This window comes from Anas acuta, chromosome W (assembly GCF_963932015.1).
Source record: "Anas acuta chromosome W, bAnaAcu1.1, whole genome shotgun sequence".
Taxonomy (NCBI): domain Eukaryota; kingdom Metazoa; phylum Chordata; class Aves; order Anseriformes; family Anatidae; genus Anas; species Anas acuta.
The window spans coordinates 14,353,217-14,366,812 of NC_089016.1; the positions used below are offsets into that span (position 1 = coordinate 14,353,217).

The 13,596-nt window shown below is 41.7% G+C and overlaps 1 long non-coding RNA gene across 2 annotated transcripts in view; it reads left to right on the forward strand.

The window, feature by feature from the left end:
• The first annotated feature begins 12,461 nt into the window (after positions 1-12,461).
• LOC137846969 (uncharacterized) overlaps positions 12,462-13,596 on the forward strand; it is a 207,103-nt gene continuing 205,968 nt past the window's right edge. Inside the window, exon 1 of one of the 2 annotated variants that reach the window (XR_011090684.1) lies at positions 12,462-12,962. This is a non-coding gene — a long non-coding RNA (uncharacterized lncRNA). The remainder of the gene's footprint in view (positions 12,963-13,596) is intronic. The other variant, XR_011090682.1, reaches the window with a different exon arrangement.

Consider the following 13,596-nt stretch of genomic DNA (forward strand, 5'->3'; position numbering starts at 1 on the left):
GCTCAGTATTTCTTGAAACTTGCTGAGGTCATGATTAATTTATTTTGATCTTAATGAAGATAGCATTATTGTGAAGCAATTTTTGCATCCACTTATGCTGGTAAATAATTGAGATAAAAGGTATCTCATAACATTATCCTCAGCAGCAATGAGACTGAATTATCCCAGGTTCAGAGCTTCTGTAGATATAGTTTTCATTAAAAATAGGTAATTCACAGAAATATATATAATATTGTATTTAAATAAGATTTGTGAACTTTAAGTTAACTTTATAAAAATTATTCATTATATTAAGCATTCTGCTTTGTCATCTGAGTATTTTTGGTTTCAAAGGTCTGGCTTTATTTGCATATAAGAACAAAAAAGGTTTTACAGATTCTTTTTATATGAAGTTTGAATGCCTTTTATTTGTATGTCTTTGAGATATATGGCTAAAGAGCATTGATTCTTTTGTCCAGTGGGTCAAAAACATGCATTTATAAGGTATGTGTTTAAATTGTAAATTTAGCATCTACTCCTAAACTGAAAAGGAATATAGGAGGGAATTTTCATATATATATTCAGTGGGTTTTTGCTTTGGATTTTCATTTGTGGCTTTTGTCGGTTTTTTGTGTTTAAGAATGAAGTTTGGAATTTTATGGGGTTGTAAAATATGTAAGTGCAAGAACTACCCATCAGCAATATTTTAAAATGAATTATCTAGCAAGAATTGTGGAAGTAATCTGCAAAAGATGCAGCCTATCTAAAATTGTATTTTGCCATAGCTATGTTTGGTATCTTTGTGTATCATCTAAACTGGGAATATGTATTTTTATTGGTTGTGCAATAATATACACAGCACTTGTAACCTCTGATAACATGCAACTGCCAAAATAATACTACAACTATGATGGTACTATTGTTTTTTCAATAGACTATGAAGCTTTGAAAGCTTTTCTGGCTCTATTGTTATAACAGTATAATTAGTCTTAAGAGATTCACTTTTTTGTTGTTGTTCCTACTGGATGGTAAAAGTGACTATGCAGCTAGCCTATTCTCCAATTATATGAATCTTAGTTAAGTATAATAGGAAAGAGCCAAATAGTCTGTACATCAACACATTAAACTTAATAAATGTGTTTTCTTAGCAGTACTTAAGAAATGTATTTAGTACATAAGGCTGAATTGTATAGAGAAATCTAGTTTATGTATTTCCTATGGTGATTGATTCAGTTTGGACATTTCACCCGGAGATATTAATACAATTTATGCTTTAGTTCTTCTGCCAGAAGGTAGTAGTTAATAACAAGAAAAAATGTCATACGCATTGGAATCATTGCATAAGATTCACTTAGATACAACTGAGAGGTATTGACTTCTGTCTCTTTTAAAGGTACAGAGAGAGCATTACGGTGCATAACATTAGCATAGAAAAATAATGTAATGTCTGCTTTCCTCAAAATTTGTAATCAGGTACAGACACTCTTTGGGTACCTGCCTTTTATGGAAAGCCAACAGTTAAATTTCTACAACATAGTTTGATATGCGTATATACAAATCTAAAACTCCATTTCTGCTCATTGAGCCACTTGAGCGGATCCTCAAGGCTTCTTGGAAACCTTCTGAAGCTGCCATGACCTGCTGAAGTCAGATTACAGAACAGAGGTTAAAAGTCCAATTCTGCAAATTCTAACACTGGTAACTTTATTACTAACCTGGATGATTCCACTGAAGGCAGTGGAATTGCTTAAATGTGTGTCTGCAAGATGGAGTCCCAATTTTTGAAGGATGGATTGATGTTTCTGTAACATTTAACTTAAAGCATTGGTTTAATAGAGTTTTTATCGAAGTAATTTAATTGGACAAAAAGAGTTTGTTCTTTCTGCAACAGTATTAAATTAAGGTTAAATACAATAAGCTAGTGCAATCACTAAACCTTTATCCTCAATATGTGGCATAATAGAAATACTAAAACTATCACAGTGTAAGACCATATTTTTTACTTGGTTTCACTTGAGAGTTTACTTTTTATACTGTTTCCTCTGTGATTTTTGTACTATTGGTGTATAGTTTTGGTCTGAAGAAGTCTTTTGGGATTATTGCTTAATGTTTTGATTTTATGATAGTGATGCTTGTATTCAGTGTTTTGCCAAATAATATTATATGCTTGTTAATAAAAGTAAAAAAGCTAATTGAAATCCTGCAAGGCTGGTGGTAGTTGTTCCATTCCCCCCCACCCCTGCCCCCGCCCCCAGTACTATATTATGTGAGCTAGTCTTTTATGTTCTTAAACACACAACGATTGGAACAAGAATGACATACATGGTTCCATAATCAATATTTATCCCCATACTTCACTACTTATCATGCTGAAATTAACTATTAATGTCAGTTAATATCTTCTATTGGGGGGTTGTAGGTGTTTTGCCATCTATATGTATTTGTGTATCTAAATATACTTACCCTACATGTACATGTTACTTTAAGTTTAGCTTGCAACTGATGATGCTGATGTAGAGGGTAGATTGGACTGTGACACAAGTAAAAGTGAAATGCATACCAACCCAAATTCTGTTTGTTCTCAAATAGGGGGGGAAGGGGTCATACCTGTCCCTGATGATTTTCTTACAGCATCTTCCTACAGTATTGCAAGTTTACAGACTATTCTATTGCTCTTTGTATTGAGGAATGCAAAAGGGTTCTTTTCCTGCTATCAATTTAGGAACTGTCAAGAGTTTTTGTTAGGTTCCAAGTTAGAGGTTTGTTCTTACATGCAATTCTCACACCAATGGTAGCCATATATAATCATAGAATCATAGAATGAATCATAGAGTCATTCAATCATAGAATAGCTTGGGCTGGAAGGGACCTCAAAGATCATCTAGTTCCAACACCCCTGCCATAGGCAGGGATGTCACCCACTAGATCAGGTTGCCCAGGGCCTCATCTAACCTGGTCTTCAATACCTCCAGGAATGGAGCATCCACAACCTCTCTGGGAAACCTGTTCCAGTGCCTCACCACCCTTTGAGTGAAGAATTTCTTCCTAACCTCTAATCTAAATCTCACCTCTTTTAGCTTAAACCATTCCCCCTTCTCCTGACATTATCTATTTGAGCAAAGAGTCACTCTCCAACTTTTTTATGGCCCCTTTAAGTACTTAAAGGTTGCAATAAGGTTGCCCCAGATCCTTCTTTTGTCCAGACTGAACAGCACCAGCTCTCTCAGCCTTTCTTCGTAGAAGAGCTAATCCAGCCCCTTAATGATCTTTGTGGTCCTCCTCTGGACCCGCTTTAACAGATCAACATATTTCTTGTGCTGGGGGCTCCAAACCTGGATGCAGTACTCCAAGTGGGGCCTCACAAGGGCAGAGGAGAGGGGCACAATCCCCTCCCTCGATCTGCTGGCCACTCACCTTTTGATGCAGCTCAGGATGCAGCTGGCCTTCTGATCTACAAGCATGCACTGCTGGCTCACATCGAGCTTTTCATCCACCAGAACCCCGAAGTCCTTTTCATGCTGGTCTGCTCTCAATGAGTTATTTTCCTAGTCTGTACTCATGTGCAGGATTGCCCCAATCCAAGTGCAGCACCTTGCACTTGTGACTCATGGAAAACTGACTCCACAATCAGTAAGATTGTAAAGTAGGTATGTTTATTCAGAGCTGGGCAGCATGGGGGGTAGTCCCGTCAAAGTCGTGCGCGCCTGACGTGGCAACTTGCCTTAGCTATATGTAGTAAACAGTTACATATGCATGAAGTTTCACAATACGCCTGTATATATTCATAACCTGTCTCCACTTCATATTAAAATTAGTTCCAAAGAGTCATTTCCATAAACTCCTCCCATCTGCGCTTGCACAGTGTATTCTGGTGGTGGTCGTCGGGGGTCATGGGGATGAAGATTGATGACTCTTCCTCGTCACCGCTAGTTGACCTCTTGTCTTTGCGCAGACTCAGTTGCTCCTTGGCTCTTGTCCATCCGCAGGACCAGTTTCTACCAGTTTCTTAAAATAGGCTCACACTCTTATTAGGAGACTGACCTTGGTAAGGGGCCCAAGGCTTCTTGCTTTAGTTAATTTGCACAATGCACCATAGTTAGCAAAGACACTAAGTAGCATCCTAGTTTAATGCCGTCAGCGCTTTATCGCTACTTGATAAGATTCTCCTAACTCCCTCTCTCACGAGGGGCTCCTGTTATCTCGAGGCCTTGCTTGTTCGACATCCCTTTTTAAGAATAGTCCTCCTTATTTCTGAGCCCTTGGTCACAGTCCAAACCATAAGGTTGGTTTCATCTGGTTCTCGGGGTCCCAGGGGCTCTTGTTATCTGGAGGCCTAAGCGCAGCACAGGCACAGTACATCAGAAATATAGCACATATTAAGCAATGAGTGTTGCCTATATATTCACTCTTAATCAATCACTCTAATTTTTAATCCCATGCTTCACTTGGACTTTTTGAACCTCATTAGGTTCATGTGGGCCAAGTTCTCAAGCTTGTCCAGGTCCCTTTGGATGGCATCCCTTCCTTCTCTTGTATCAACTGAACAACTCAGCTTGATGCCCTTTGCAAACTTGCTGAGGGTACGCTCGATCCCAATGTCTATGTCATTGATAAAGATTTTAAACAGTACCAGTCCCAGGACAGTCCCCTGAGGGACACCACTTGTCACTGGTCTGCACCTGGACATAGAGCCATGGACATGATGGATATGCTTTTCTTCAATACGGGAAGAACGGGATACATAAGGACCGAAGGCCTAGTTGCTTGACAACTTAAAGCAAGACATATTGCTCAAAAGGAATGGAAAATGGAGACTCTTAAGTCATGGAACTTAAAGGATTGTTTTTTACCTTTTCTGATTGTACATATGTATAGGTGTACTCAGGTTTAGTATGTAAAAGCAATGTTTTGTATATTTAGAAAGTTTGATGTTTGTGTGTGCATGTTGGTGGAACGTAGACTCCCCGCTGTCGCATTAAGGGGTGTAGCTGATTAACCGTTATGGGCCTGGTCGGATTCAGGGTACTGAACTATCAATCACAGATTTCACCAATGACGCATTAACCGTTAGGGGTCCAGTCGGATTCACCAATAATGCATTAACCATTAGGGGTCTGCTTGGATTCAGAACACTGAACTATCACGGTCACGGATTCACCAATAATGTATAACCACCCTTACCCTAGTTGCACTTAATGAGAGCTATAACAATACAATCAAGTGTGATTTATTACAGCAACAGGTACACAGGTTCTTTGGATTGCTGGCGATAGTGACTGTCTGCAAAAGCAAGCTAGCATGCATGAAACACAGGTGTTACAGGTGTTACAGGTGTTACAGGTGCGCAGCCTAGAAATAAACGCGTTAAAAGGATCAAAGACTCTAGAAAGATTTATAACCAAGTGTTCAAATCTCACCCAAAGGCATCCCAGTGGGGGGGAAGAGAGGCTCAGCTCATCGACTGATCCCAGAAGTCAGAAGGTCCCTCACGACAGTATCTTCCCTGACAATGGTATCTTCTCTAACATCCCCTTTCTCTTAAGACAATTTATATTATTTTCTATCTTTTAGGTGGAGCTTGAGTGACTCTAGTCAAGTATATCTTAGTTATGATTGGTGAAAAGTTCTCCCGTCTCCGTTTAAAGTAATAGGCTCCGAGAAATTCAGAGCACATGCTCAGTAAGGGGTGGTCGCACCTTGGAGGCGGGTAGCTTTTGGGATGGAGGTGTGTTTTGGTATTATAATGATATGATAATGAGCAAAAGTACACTAGGGTACAGCATTTGTCAAAACATGACAGGTCCTTGTCTCAGGGTAGCAAAAAGTGCAGCTTATCGGTCTTGGTGTGCACAAGAACAATCGAGTCCCCACCTGATCACAGAGCCTAGCCGTGGTGTCTCCACTCCACTCTACGCTCCGTACTGTTCCTTAGAGCTAGCACACCAGGTTTCCCCAGCACGATAGCATCTAAGGTTGGAAGCCTAGGGAACACTCAGGTAATACAGCTATGCCCTACCCTGAAAGCCTCTTCAGTGCTGTACATTTTCTTTAAAATGTGAATGTTAGTTTTATTTTTGTAGTTACTTCAGGCAATTGCACCATACCCGCACACCCAGTGCTGTTTATTTGCCTTTTATAAATATTCCTTTTATAAATATTACTAAATTCAGATTGAGTTGAGACTTCATTTATAGCAAATTGGTGACCCCGACATGATCTTCTTGGACTTTGGATCTGTGACCGGTAAAGGTAGACGCCCCACATAGTGGCCCTTGCCGATAGTGGTGCTAGAGTCCAACAAGATTTCAAACATAAGAGGCAAGTAAAGAACCAAGAGCTCTCCCTTTGTGACTCATAATTGTGCACGCAAAGACCCGAATGAAGATACCATTTGGTTGAGTGGGATTCGGTTGTGTGACTGTGTGTAAGGGTGTGACTGAGACGGAACTTAGTTCCAAAGCGAGTGCGGACATCTTCTAACCGCGGTTCCGATCTCCCGCGAGGGACTCGGCTGGTGAAGGACTGATGCTATTGGTCATGGGTGGGTTAACCACTTGCAAGACACCTCTACACAAACACAGCCAGGGATTCGGAACCTCTTTAAGGGTTCCAGGGATTCGGAACTTATTTGAAGGTTCCAGGATGGGTCTGGGGGAAAAGTAGATTCTCTGACCTGGGAGACTCAGAGAGCCCAGACATTCCACCAGAAAGCCCATTAGGGATAATGTTAAAATATTGGGATGTTTGGGAATCGAGGAAAGGAAAAAATAAAGAGAAAATGGCTCAATTTTGTATGATAAAAATGGCCAAAGGAACCTTTAAGGCCACATGTTTTTTGGCCAGCTTTTGGATCCTTTGAGGATTGGGTATGTCAGGCATTAAACCTCTATGTTAACTCTAAGGAGCCTTTTAACCAAGAAGAAAGCGATTATGCGGCTCTGTGGGCAAGAACTAACAGGGGAAAGGACAATTCGTGGAAAAGGAAGTAAGGTATTTAGGACATTGGCTTAGCCAAGGAAAGAAAAAAATGGATCCTGACAGGGTATCTGGGATTTTAGCCCTGTCATCACCCAAAATGAAGAAGGAAGTGAGGCAACTGCTCGGCCTCTTGGGATATTGTAGGCCCTGGATTGAAGGGTTTAGTGAAAAGGCAAAGTTTTTATATGAAAAATTGACTGGAGAAAAAATTAAGTGGAATGAGGAAGATGAGGAAAAGTTGAGGTTGATCAAGAAAACGTTAATACATGTAGAAGCTCCAGTGCTGAGCCTCCCAGATTTAGAAAGACCCTTTTATTTATTTGTAAATGTTTCTAACCAAACTGCATATGGAGTACTAACTCAAGAATGGGCAGGAATCAAGAAACCTGTGGGATATTGTTCCAAACTATTAGACCCTGTGAGCCTATAGGGGGTGGCCAGTGTGCTTACAGGCAATTGTGGCTACTGCCTTACTGATTGAGGAAGCTAGAAAAGTCACTTTTAGGGCACCTCTGAAGATATATACTCCACATAATGTTAGGGGAGTACTCCAGCAAAAGGCTGAAAAATGGTTAACTGATAGTAGGATGCTGAAGTATGAGGCCATCCTGATCGACTCCCCTGATTTAGAACTAAAAGTAACTGCTGCACAGAGTCCTGCACAGTTTCTATATGGGGAACCCCTAACAGAACTACAGCATAACTGTGTGGAAGTGATTGAATTGCAAACCAAAATCTGGCCCGATCTCGAGGAGACAGAATTAGAAACAGGGGAAAAATTATTTATTATTGTATCTTCCAAAGTAGTACATAGAAAAAGAAGATCAAGGTATGCCATCGTAAATGTGGAGAAAAGGGTTCTCCTGGTTTCAGTTAGAACAGAATTAATTTTCTTCCTAGTAGCTGGTGGAATGCTGTGTTTTGGCTCAGGATGAGAAGAGTGCTGATAACACCCCGATGTTTTAATTGTTGCAGAGCAGTGCTTATACTAAGACAAGGACATCTCAGTTTCTTGCTCTGTCCTGCCAACGAGCAGGCTGGGGGTGCAGTAAGAGCTGGGAGGGGACAGACCTGGGACAGGTGACCCAAACTAGCCAAAGGGGTATTCCATACCATCTGACGTCATGCTAAACAATATATAGGGGTGGCTAGCCGGGGGGAGGGGGCCAGACTGCTCGGGGTTAGGCTGGGCATCGGTCAGCGGGTGGTGAACAATTGCATTGTGCATCACTTGTTTGTACATATTATTAGTAGTAGTACTATTATCACCATTGTATTATTATTATTATTATTATTATTATTATTATTATTATTATTTTATTATTATTGTTATTATTATTTTCCTGTCTTATTAAACTGTCTTTATCTCAACTCACAGGCTTCACTTTCCATTTCTCTCCCCCGTCCCAGAGAGGGAGGGGGGAGGGTGAGCGAACGGCTGCGTGGTGTTTAGCTGCCAGCCGGGCTAAACCACGACAAGGGTATAAGAGGGGAGCCTGCCCTCAAGATAAAAAAAAATGCAACACGATGAAGTTACATCAATAAAGAAGCAGGAAAAAGAAGTGAAGAGGAACAGGCTGGCAGAATGGAGACCAGGACGGGAACAGGCACATTGATTGCCTCATGAACATAGCTTCGGCCAAACTCAGCAAACTGCTCAGAGAAGCTCGTACAGAAAGTCGCTGGAAATAGGCACACTGGAGCTGGAGAGAAGCTCAAGATGAGAGAAGCGGACCCGTGCACACAACTGCCTCTCACTGGTAAGCAGTTGTGCATTATGGGGAATCATATGTCCTTAGGAACAAAGACTGTCCTGGTAACCTTACAGCTCATTCTCCTTATTAACAATCGGACAGTTTATGATCCTGAAATATGGGACCAAACTGCGGTCAAGGTGTGGGACTCTGCAACTAAAAATGTCAAGGTTGCAGTAGGATTGCTCGACACCTGGCGAGCAGTCTCTGAGGCCTTAAAGAGCCATGTGGAGCCACAATCACAAACGTGTGGCTTGCCAGACAGTGAGGGAGCTGCGGGCTCCTTTACTGATCCAACTGCTACGCCATGGGCCCCTCTGCTGCTACAGCCATTGTTACGCCCCCTGTTGCTGTTACGCCCCCTGTTGACCTGAACATGCCTTTTGACCCAGGCCTATTGGCCTTGAAAAGGAGATGGATATGCTTTTCTTCGATCTGGGAAGAACGGGATACATAAGGCCTGAAGACCGAGTTGCTTGACAACTTAAAGCGAGACATATTGTTCAAAAGGAATGGAAAATGGAGACTTGTTTGTAATGATATAATATAAACTCACTTTAGGATAGAATAAAACTTGTGGTTAAAAGTTAGCAAGGACAAAGTAAACGACATCTTGTTATCTGTAGACCTTTTGTTATGTTTAAGCATCTTGTTATTTGAAAACATCCCAGTATCTGTTAACCGTTAGTCAGGCTGAGACTTGAGATAACTTGAGTCAATTGTCTTGTCTTGTTAACTGAGACTTCCTGTTATCTGCCGACCCTCAGTTAAACTGAAAGCCAACTCAGCATTTTTACAGCTTGGAAAACAACTGATTAAGCAAAGGTGAAAAGTGCATTACGAGGAAGACCTACAGCCTTCCTCCCAAAGACCACTGCCCACATCCTGGAGACCCCGGCCCACAATTCTTGGAAGGCTTTGCGCAAGCGCAAGGACTGATAAGCTAATTAGCATACGAAGCGAGGGTAGGCGGGGTTAGGTAATGAATATGTATGGGTGCTAATTGAATATTCATTGTTTCGCTGTATAAATATGAGATATTTTGTCACTTCGAACATGCACGATAGGCGGAAGGATCCCCCGTGCATCCAGCGCTGCAATAAAGAATATACCACTTAAGGAAATTTCGGCTTTGATCTTTAAATCAATTTGGCGACCCAGATGGGACAACCTCTCTGCCGGTCTGCAGGACCCGCTGGGGACAGGACTCCCTAGGGTACCCCCGGGATTTCCCGGAGGGACTCCTCGACTCACCGGATCACTGCGGAGGCAGACAAGGACCCCATCATTGTAAGTGAGTATATTCTTTATTCTGGTTTGGTTTGCTGGTAGACCGGTCATTTGGAACTGTCCGTTAAGTCGGAAGGTGATCTTCTGCAGGACAGTATTTGGTATATACTTTGTGGTTAGTACCACAAGTATATTTGGGGACCTTGAGGTCCATCTGTATCTGGAACTGTCTGTAAGTCGGAAGGTGATCTTCTGCAAGGCAGTATTTGGTATATACTTTGTGGTAAGCACCATAAGTATATTTGGGGACCTTAAGGAAAGAGCTCGCTTTAAGGTCCATCTGGAATTGTGTTGCCTACTTTGGTTTTCTGACTCATGGAGTGTGATATTTAACTCTGGTTATTGTTACTGCGATTTTGGCTATTTTCTTGGTGATAATAGTAGTTTCGTGGCGTTGTTATAAGAAAGATATCGTTACAGTGTTACATATTTTGGTTTTCTGACCTATCGCATGTGGAATTTGACTCTGATTATTGTTATTGTGATTTTGGCAATATCTCCTGGTAATAATAGTAGTTTTGTGACATTGCTATTGAAAGATACCTGTGTGCCCACAGTTTTGTAAGTGATACATGTATTCTGAAAGTGTGAACTGGAAAATGGGGGGACGAGTAAGCAGTGAAATTCCTAAGAAAAGTACGTTGGGCTGTATTTTGAGTTATTGGAAGGATATAGGGGGGGCTTGTATTGGGTCTGGCTGGAATGTTAACTTTCCCGGCAGCAGCCCATACAGTGCCGTACTCTGTACTTGTAGCTGGAACAGCAGTGTTATCACACCAGTGTTGTGTCTGCTGCTGAGCAGCAGTGGCACAGTATTAGGCCTTTCTCTAACCCTCCTAGGGGGTGGGCAAAAGGTGAGGAGAGAAACATCACTAGGGCAGCTGGCCTAAACCAATCAAAGGGATATTCCATACCATGTGATGTCACACTCAGCAATAAAAGGTGGAAACAGGAAGAAGAGGGGAGGGGTGGGCTCTCGTTTGGAAGACGTCGGTCCTCCTCTCGAACACCGGCTGCGTGCGTTGAGGCCTTGCTTCAAGGACGTGGTCAATCATCGCTCATTTGTGGGAAGTAGAGAGTAATTTCTTTCCTCTGCACTTCCATATAGCCTTCATTTATTTTGTTTGTTTGTTTTCCTCCCTTCTTTTTATTTTCCTTTTTTTCCCCTCCCTTTCCCCTTTCCCTTTTTATTTCCCCTTAGTTAAATTGTTAGTTCGGTAGTCTTTATTTTATTATTATAATTATTTTCCCTTTAATTAAATTATCCTTATCTCAACCCGTGAGTTGTTCTTTGCTTTACTTCTCCCCCTCCTCATCTAAAGGAGGGGGAGTGAGAGAGCGGTTGTGGGGTTTAGCTGCCCAGTACAGTAAAACCACCACAGTCCTTTTTGGCGCCCAACGTGGGGCTCGAAGGGTTGAGATAACAATAGAATTGATTAAACGCATATAACTAACACACTTGCTTGCTAGTAACCATGTACATTGCCCTGTTAATAATAATAGCTTTGTTCCTATGTCATGCAATCCGTGTCATATTCTCCTTTCTCCTATATATCCGATCCGACAAAGTGCTACAATCTGTGTTCACTTTTTTTAATTCGCTGTGCTGCCAAGCACTGACCTTGGTTTTAATCTGGAATTCAGGCTCTGCACTGTTATCATTTGGGTCCCATGGAAACTATCTTTCAGAGAATATTCAGAACTACACTGCCTTCCTTTTCTCATCTGGACACCAGCTTATTAATAATATTAAGAATGGTACCTTTCCCTTCTTTCACAGTGGGCTAATTACAACCGTTTGGGAGTATTTTGAAGATCCATCTGTAACCCATGTATTGCTATTTCTAATTCTGAACAACCAGTTTCATTTTCTCTCTAAGATTAGTCGATTGTTTAGAAAACTTACTTGGGAATCTGTCCCGAAACAGTCTTGTGGTGAGTGGCTAGGTGTGTGGGATGATGTTAGCAGATACCTGTCACGAGTGTCTCCTCCAATAGTTTTGAACTTCACCCCTGAGCAAGTGCTAAATCCTAAAAAATTAGTAGAATGTTTGAGAGTTGTATGTCCTGACCCTGATAATGCCGGAGAACGACAGCTTGCAGCATTGTGCTGGGTCCTGGCTTATTCCTATCAAACACTGTTTAACATCATCCAGCAACTTGAAGAGAGGGAGGAAGTCTCTGAATATGATGACCAAGTAACACACGATGTGGCTGACCCAAAAGACCAACCAACTATGGTATCAGTCGCCCCCATAGTCAAGTCAAAAAAATGGAAACGGAAATCAGCTCGTTTAGTAAGGGAAGAAGGCTCTTCTAAGGAGGAGGGAGAAGAGGAAATGGCAGGCACCTCTAAAGCAGGGCCATCACAAAAACAGCGGGAAGACGAGACAGAAATCATAAAGGAATCAGAAATCACTCGATCCTTATCCCTGAGTGAGATGCGAGAAATACCCTATTAAATCCTTGTCCTGTTAAAGGACAAGGAATAATGATGAGGATGCTTGTATGCTAAAGTATGGGGATCTGAGTGTGACACAAATGTTATGGAATAAGGGGTGGAGGTTGTATTGGGTCTGGCTGGAATGTTAACTTTCCCGGCAGCAGCCCATACAGTGCCGTACTCTGTACTTGTAGCTGGAACAGCAGTGTTATCACACCAGTGTTGTGTCTGCTGCTGAGCAGCAGTGGCACAGTATTAGGCCTTTCTCTAACCCTCCTAGGGGGTGGGCAAAAGGTGAGGAGAGAAACATCACTAGGGCAGCTGGCCTAAACCAATCAAAGGGATATTCCATACCATGTGATGTCACACTCAGCAATAAAAGGTGGAAACAGGAAGAAGAGGGGAGGGGTGGGCTCTCGTTTGGAAGACGTCGGTCCTCCTCTCGAACACCGGCTGCGTGCGTTGAGGCCTTGCTTCAAGGACGTGGTCAATCATCGCTCATTTGTGGGAAGTAGAGAGTAATTTCTTTCCTCTGCACTTCCATATAGCCTTCATTTATTTTGTTTGTTTGTTTTCCTCCCTTCTTTTTATTTTCCTTTTTTTCCCCTCCCTTTCCCCTTTCCCTTTTTATTTCCCCTTAGTTAAATTGTTAGTTCGGTAGTCTTTATTTTATTATTATAATTATTTTCCCTTTAATTAAATTATCCTTATCTCAACCCGTGAGTTGTTCTTTGCTTTACTTCTCCCCCTCCTCATCTAAAGGAGGGGGAGTGAGAGAGCGGTTGTGGGGTTTAGCTGCCCAGTACAGTAAAACCACCACAGGGCTCCGGGTGGAAGTGAAAATAAGAAAACTCTGACAAAATATTGTAATCAATGGTGGCTGCTTTATAAGCTGGAATGTTGAAAAAGTGGCCTTTTAATGGAGCTTTAAACTATAATACTTTGCTACAGTCAATGTTGTTTTTGAGAAGGAAAATAGGATGGAATGTTGTATACTGATGTTGTTTCAGCATCTTGGAGGGAAAAGGTACGGAATTAAGTTGGTCCCTGACTGCGCTTTTGATGCTGGCATTAGAAAAGTACAGGCTGGAGAAAGATAAAGGAAGTGTTAAAAGGGTTATTGCAAGTGTTAAAGGTGTTTGAAGTTGAATG